Here is a 7,604-nt window from a genome sequence, read left to right as displayed (position 1 = left end):
CAGTTGTTACTGAATGGTGGTTCATTCTAGACATATTTGCTTTATTCTTTTTGGCAGATATGCACATTCTAATATTGTAGTTAACTACCTCTTATTAATGAGCTAGAAGTGTTTTTCTCGGAGCAAAAGATGTTTTGAGAAAATCTTGAGGGAATTCATATCTCAAAACCTCCGCTACCTTTTGACATGCAGTCAGGTGCCAATAAATGACAATTGAGCTTTAACGTTAGAATTTTGTGGAATTACTAAAGCTTCCCACTGATGAAAGGAGTCGATATAGCTAATGGTTTTACCAAAACAGACAGGGTAAACAAATACGTACAACCATTTCCTGAATTCCTGTACGTGCTTTTTCTTATTCACATCTTCCTTCGCCACCCTTTTATGAGGATAGTGTTCTTTCCATTGACCTCCAAGAACAAAGCGTGCGAATCTATGCTTCTTTATGTCCAGTCACAAATACAGAACATCTGCCTCTCATATGGGAATTCGAAAGAGTTAAGAAAAATAACAAAACTGTATTTTTCGTGGCCAAGATACGCAGGGAAATTTATAATTATCATCATAGGTTAAACATTGCTTCAGTGTGGCCGACTTATAGAGTGGCCAACTTATAGACAGGTGGCCAACTTATAGAGTAGTAAGTAACGAATGTCTTATGGGAAAATGCAAGTTCAAGACGAGCTAGGCCAAGATAAGCAGGTGGCCAAGTTGACAGGTTTCACTGTAATAACTAAATTTGTACCCCCATCTTCGTCCTTCAGACTGAATTCCAGCTGTAAAGTGAAATATTCTGTGATGCAAAAAATCCCATATACTCAATTTGGTGGTGAGACTTGTAGCCTAACCGATTTTACAGATGTCGATTTTATATGATGATCCACTCAACCTCCAACTGCATCGAATTCAACTATCCAGAGGGAGTGCGAGTGTGGTTCAGAGCTCACATTAATAATTTATGAGTTCTTGCAGGATAAAACAACCTTCCTTTAGTCATATCTTCCATTCTATTTTAGTATTTTGAGATAATCTGTGAAAATAATTTTCATTCTGGAACACTTCAAATTTATCTATAATTTTACACCTTAGCAACATAATTCACAAATATCGTGTCTTTTCCTTATTGGTATTGGAGAAATGCCTGCGCTTTTATGTTATTCCAGCATGTTTGCAACGTACTTATATCGAAATATTAATAATACTATTTTTAACTCTTCGACAGACTAAGTTTATTTGCTGAGGTTAAATCAGTATTGTCCGTTCACTCTAGGATGGAAGATTGTTTACAAACAACAATTGTAGTGCGAGCGTCAAAACCTTGCTTCTCACCCCTACATGGTTAATTCATGGTTGCCAGGCACATGAATCGCCGAACCGAATGAACCTTCTTCTGCACAGTCATGGACCAAGTGCTATTACTACATAAATTGCTGCTTTTGAGATGACTGAGATATTAACGTTATGGCAAATCGAGTTAGTTATTATGTAATAAAATCTTACATATAATGCACACTCAATTTTGTACAAGTGTTCTTGTTCGAAAGTGTGCGAAAACCTTGTACGCCTGGCAATATTGGAAGATGGCAGTTTGTGTTGTAAACAATAAACAGAGGTGGCGAAGACCGTTAGGTTCGCTGGACAGCATTGTTTTCATGATAAGGCGACAGAAACATATTGTACTGATTGTAAACAAGGACTAGGAATTTCGATGTGAGTATAGGTGGAAATATTCTCGCGACATATTGCCTGTTGGTGAAGGTTTACAATGTTGCAAACTGCTAAGTGTAGAATTTCATACTAATTGAACGAGCTTTGAGCAGGATTAGTATGATGTAATAATTATAAATACTAACAACCATAGACTTAAAGTATTAGGAAATAAACCATGCTGCTGTAAGAAGAATATAATACACATTGAATTACGTGTTCAAAGTACAGTATAGAGCGAATTTTAACATTTAAACATTTTAAAGCTGTACACATTTGCCCTGTTTGGGTGCCCTTACCAGACACTGTGCAACACAAATAAAGGCATTAAAATAGGTAGATCGAGCTTGGGTATGAACCCGGCTCTGGCCGGTATTCCTTATTAAGTTTTTCCTTAGTCCCACGAGATGAATGCCTAGATGGTAGCTTCTGTAAGGCAGGGGCGGATTCAGGACGGACTTCTTGGGGGCGGTGGGTTTTAATACTGTTACTTAGAGCTTCTTTTAAGAGCTCCAAACTCCGGAATTGAGTTTTATTTAAATATATAAAATGAGAAAGTTTCTTTTCCTGGGGAGGACAATCGCCACGATCGCCCCCTGGATCTGCCACTGCTGTAAGGCCAGAATTGGGCCAAACACCGAGACCCCAGAATTGGCGGGAAATATATTCCTTCAGAATATTATGTTGCCAACACTTCCACAAATATTATGGTGGTGGGTTCCGACATCCCTTTTTCGTTTATATGTGCTTAAATTCATTATGAAGTAAATGTAGAAGTGTTTCTTTCGTTCTCTTTCTTTCTTCCTTCTGATCTTTCTCATCCTTGCTCTCTTTTCCCCACCTTCTTAAAATATGAATACTATCCTCCTGTAAGATTGTTTTTCTTCACGACCCAAGGTTTAAACAGACCAACCTGAAATAGTTAACTATTAGCAGAACTGTACCAATAAATTCACATTAGAGACAGCGCCGTAACTAAGATTTTTTCTGGGGGGGGGGGGGCAAGCATTAATACGTGTATTTGGGCCTCCTAGAAAAAGTTGTTTTTCTCATTCTTGGGACCCCCTCTTTCTATCTTTTTCTTACTATTTATGCCCCCCCGGAGCCTGTGGGCCCTCCCTCACAGCAAGGTCTGCGGGGCCGTTACTTACGCCCCTGGGTCCGTTCCATACATGACAAATTAATTAAGGGGACCATATTGACAAATCTCAAAGCCATACGAATAAATGTTATTTCTAGGGCCTCTAATAATAGACGTTTCTTACTGAAGTGGGCCCACGGCTTACTTTTGTTTTATTTACCTTTTTTGCCCTTCTTTATGTAATGTAGTGAAACTGTTTGATGCTTCATTTATAATTTCATATTCGTATTGTATATGGATTAAGAAAATTTTGTCTCCAAATGGGCCCCTTCGAACGGCGGGGAACCTCCCTGGGGGCAGTTGCCCCTCCCCTGCCCCACACAAGTTACGGTCCTTTTTAGAGAAGAAGTAAACTCTTTCGAAATTTACGCAACTTGCAAATACTGCTAGTGCTAAAATTGATGAGTTAGTGCCACTGTTACACTGCTATAAGGGGAAAGTAGGGGAAGGACTGCTAAGATTCGCTGGCCAGGTTTTGTGTCAAAACATAGCGCCAAGCTACATTAAACGGACAATAACAAAACATGTAACTATTGTGATCGCCTATGGATCAAAAATAAATGATAACAATGTTTACTTTCTACGATAAGGAGAACCAAGTGCTCAATACATCACAGACGGAAACCCATCTATGAAGAGAAGGAAAAAAAATCTGAGCATTAGGGTTTTACGAAACAGATGAGCAGTTGATTTAGAGGTGATTATTTCAAGCACTTATGATATTAACAAAATAAACATACTGAGCACATACATGCCCATGTAGTTGATTTTTTTTACTCAGTTTTGGACTGTATTACATTTGAATAGGAAACGATTACGTGCCATCTGCATCTGCGAACACGACCAACTTTTCTTGCTTACAATATTAATCGTCATGCAAAAATAAAGCATTTATAATATTAATTTTCTTAGTGAAAACTTGTTCGTAATTCATTTCTACTTTTGTTTTTGACTATAACGTTTATTTGCAGCAACTATTGTATGTAGCACCATGGAAGACATGTGAACTTGGGCTTTCAGTTAAAGGTGAAACGTTAGTCATATCAGTTTAAATTAGTGACTGAATTTTGATTTCTTCAGCCGATAACCAGAGAATACTGGAATCTATTTCCTTTCTTGGTGTCTATAATCACAGTTACCTTATAAGATTTCAACTTTAAACATGCTTCATACAGTGAAATCTTCTTTAACTCTAGGAATCCCAAGTTATTTTAGGTTACAGATTATCCCATGGAGGGTTCCTTCGAACGCACTCAGTAATTTGTTTATAATGGATTATATAAAAAGTCTGCGCGGTTTCTTGGTACATTTTAAAACAAAAATTTCTTTATTGAAAATCAATTTTAATCAAGTACATATTGTCCATTACTATCCATGACCTTATGCCATTTTTCGGGAAGCTTCATAATTCCATTGGTGCAGAACTTTGTAGTTTATCACTTGGACAAGTGATTTTCAGCGGCACTTCGGTCGGCCAATTTTTTACCATCAAGGGAGTTTTCCAGAGACCGAAATAAATGGTAGTCAGACGGTGCAAGGTACGGGGTATACGGTGGATGCATCAAAACTTCCCAACCAAGTTCCGTCAATTTGTTCCGAGTCATCAAAAATCATCCGAGAATTGGCTAACAGAAAGGGTGTTGTGTTCCATCATGACAATGCGCGGCCACACATATCTTTGATGACTCGGAAGAAATTGACAGAACTTAGTTGGGAAGTTTTGATGTATCCACCGTATAGCCCGGACCTTGCATCGTCTGACTACCATTTGTTTCGGTCTCTGCAAAACTCTCTTAATGGTAAAAAAAAAATGGCCTACCAAAGCGCCGCTGAAAATGTCTTGGCCAAGTTTTTCGACTATAAACCAGAGAAGTTCTACACCGATGGAATTATGAAGCTACCCAAAAATGCCGAAAGGTCATAGATAATAATGGACAATATGTACTTGATTAAAACTGATTTTCAATAAAGATTTTTTTTTGGTCAAAAATGTACCCAAAAAACTGAGACTTTTTATATGAACTTTTATAATTAAACGTAAAGAAGTTATTTTACATTTTGTTAACCCATAAATATCCATGTAGTCATGAATAAAGAAATCAGCTATGCAAGTTACTGCAGCGAAGGGACTATATTCTAGGGTGGAGCGTTTTGCACTTTTGTTGGAAATTCGATGATAGCTAGTGCGGAAGATGTGCCATTAGTGGCACAAACCTTACTGATTTTTTGGGGACTTTTTCGGACAACCCTCCACCCTGCCCCAATCGACTTACTGTGTCTAGTTAGGCAACACGCACAACACCAATGACATAAAAGCCACCTCCGGTAATTTCTAGAGTTGCCTGACGGTTATAATACAATTATGTTATTAAAAGAAACTTTAGTAATGCCAGAAAATAATTTACTAATGTTTATGTGTAAAATTACAGCCATATTAGCTCAGTTGTTGGAATTAATGTCCAGATTTAGTTCGAAATGCCACGTTACAGATTATTGTAGGCTAGTGTTTCTTACAATACGATTTGTTTTGTGTAACGCTTCGTTTGTTTTGCTCTGTACGCAAAATAACCCAGAACTTACCACGCGTTGCACATCGAGTTCCGCCCCCACACACACCCAGTAGACCTACGTTGACCTTTGACATTAGGTCACGTACTTCTTGGTCTCGAAGAGGGGCATTCTTGTTCTAGAGGTTAGTTTGTCTCTAACGTAGATATCTCTTGCGTCCTGGCTGCACTTTTTCGACTCTGCCTCGAACGCTAGTTTCATTGTGCGTTCCACAGCTTGACTATGGCAAGGGAATTTTATTGTTAGAGTATCTGTAGCTGAAATCATGTTTTCTTCAAGCTGCTAATCTGTTACGTTTCGAATGATTGGCTGCTTTGTTAGACGTTTAGGCCAATTAATCATGTAGTAATTTTCAGCTGTAAAGTTTAATTTCGGAGCAATAAAGTGACGTGGGCGGCTTGATCTCAGAGTCTTCTGGCTGCGGTACTGTGGTAATCAGTCACTTTACCATGCAAACTGTCATTATGATAATATATATTTAGCAGTTTTGAATTTATGCATTCACAATTGCTTTGAATGATTCACTTGGATTAGCTGATTATAACTTATCAGTTTTTTTTACAGCAATTCTTTGTGATGTCCTCTATATCTTGACCTCAGGCTGATCTTTCCTTGGACGCTTTCTCTATAATTTGATGATTGATGGAACAGAAGAGACAGTTCTTGTGTTGCATTGAGGCTTCATGATGACTGACAACCACACAGAAAGAAACAGGTGTTTGGCTGTAACCTTCAAAAATTGCATAAATATGTTAAGTTCTTCATATATTTCCCTTTCATTGCCTTCCAGTGCAGAAAATGTATGTCTTTTTTCATCTACAGGGTTATTCAGGAGTAATGTCATATACGTAATTTGTGAGGTGATTCTAATGTGAAAATAAACCGAAAAAGTCTTATGAACATGTGTCCGATTTTCGATCCTTACGAAATTGGAGAGGGTTGAAGACTACACATCCATGAATGATTATGAAAACAAGTGTGAATATTACTTACCGAAATGCTGTGTAGGCGCCAGGACCGTGCCGTGCGGGGGGGGGGGGGGAGAGCGGGGCGATGGCCCCAAGCGCCAAAGTAAGTGGGCGAAAACTTCGGGAGAAAAAAGGAAAAAAGAGGAAAAATTGCTTGGAATATATGTATGGGGGGCGCCGCCGTATACTCTCGCCCCGGGCGCTGATTTTCCACGGCACGGCCCTGGTAGGCGCTATGGTGGACAGAATAATGGTGGGACATATAACTGATCCATGCTACAAGAGATGTTCAAAAGGTTCCCCACCCATCTCAATACACTTGTCAACGCATTGGGGAGTGTGTTGTGTTGTACATCGAACATAATCTCGGCGGGCATTAATGCGGGCAACGGCGTCGGTAATGTGAGAGACAAGTTCTTCACGTGTATCCCCTTTAACCAGCCTCATAAATAGAAGTCTTATGGGGTTAGGTCTGCTGATCTGGGAGGCCAGTTAATGGGTCCACCACGGCCAATCATCGTTGAGAAAATGTGTTATTCAGATACTGAGATACTTGTCTGGGTGTCTTTATCGGTGCAACACGCACACAACCTCACGACTGCTCACTGATCCAACGCACAATTGCACACTGAGTATGCTTGCAGCTGTTGCCTCAGTGCAACGCCACAGTGCTGACATCTATTGGAGAACCCCACACCTCTTTTAGGATGGATAAGTCATCTGTTATCCACCACAATGCCTACATAGCATTTCGTAATTAATATTGACACTTGTCTTCATACTCATTCATGGATGTGTGTATCCTTCAACCCGCTCCAGTTTCATAACGATCGAAAATTAGACACGTGTTCATATAACTTTTTCGGTTTATTTTCACATGTAGAATCACCTCACAAATTATGTGACACTCCTCCTGAATCACACTGTATATAGGGTAAGAACCCCAAATATGAGGATAGGCAACTAAATCGAGACCCCCTACCTATCTTGTGAAGCAAGAGCTGCAATCTAGTGGAAGCGAGCTAAAACAAAAGGAAACTGACAAGCCACAGCACCGGAAGTCACGCGAGATATTTAAATGGAGAATTGTTAGTATAGTGGAGGCTGGAAGAAATTGTCCTTACAAAATTTCTTTCAACGTTCACACATCAGATGCTGTGATATTCATTCTAACTTTACTTTCTTTTATACCAGTGAATATTGGTTTTCTTCCACTTACA

This window comes from Thermobia domestica, chromosome 18 (genome assembly GCF_964235325.1).
Source record: "Thermobia domestica chromosome 18, izTheDome1.hap1.1, whole genome shotgun sequence".
Lineage (NCBI taxonomy): Eukaryota > Metazoa > Arthropoda > Insecta > Zygentoma > Lepismatidae > Thermobia > Thermobia domestica.
Note: the sequence above shows the minus strand (reverse complement) of the source record.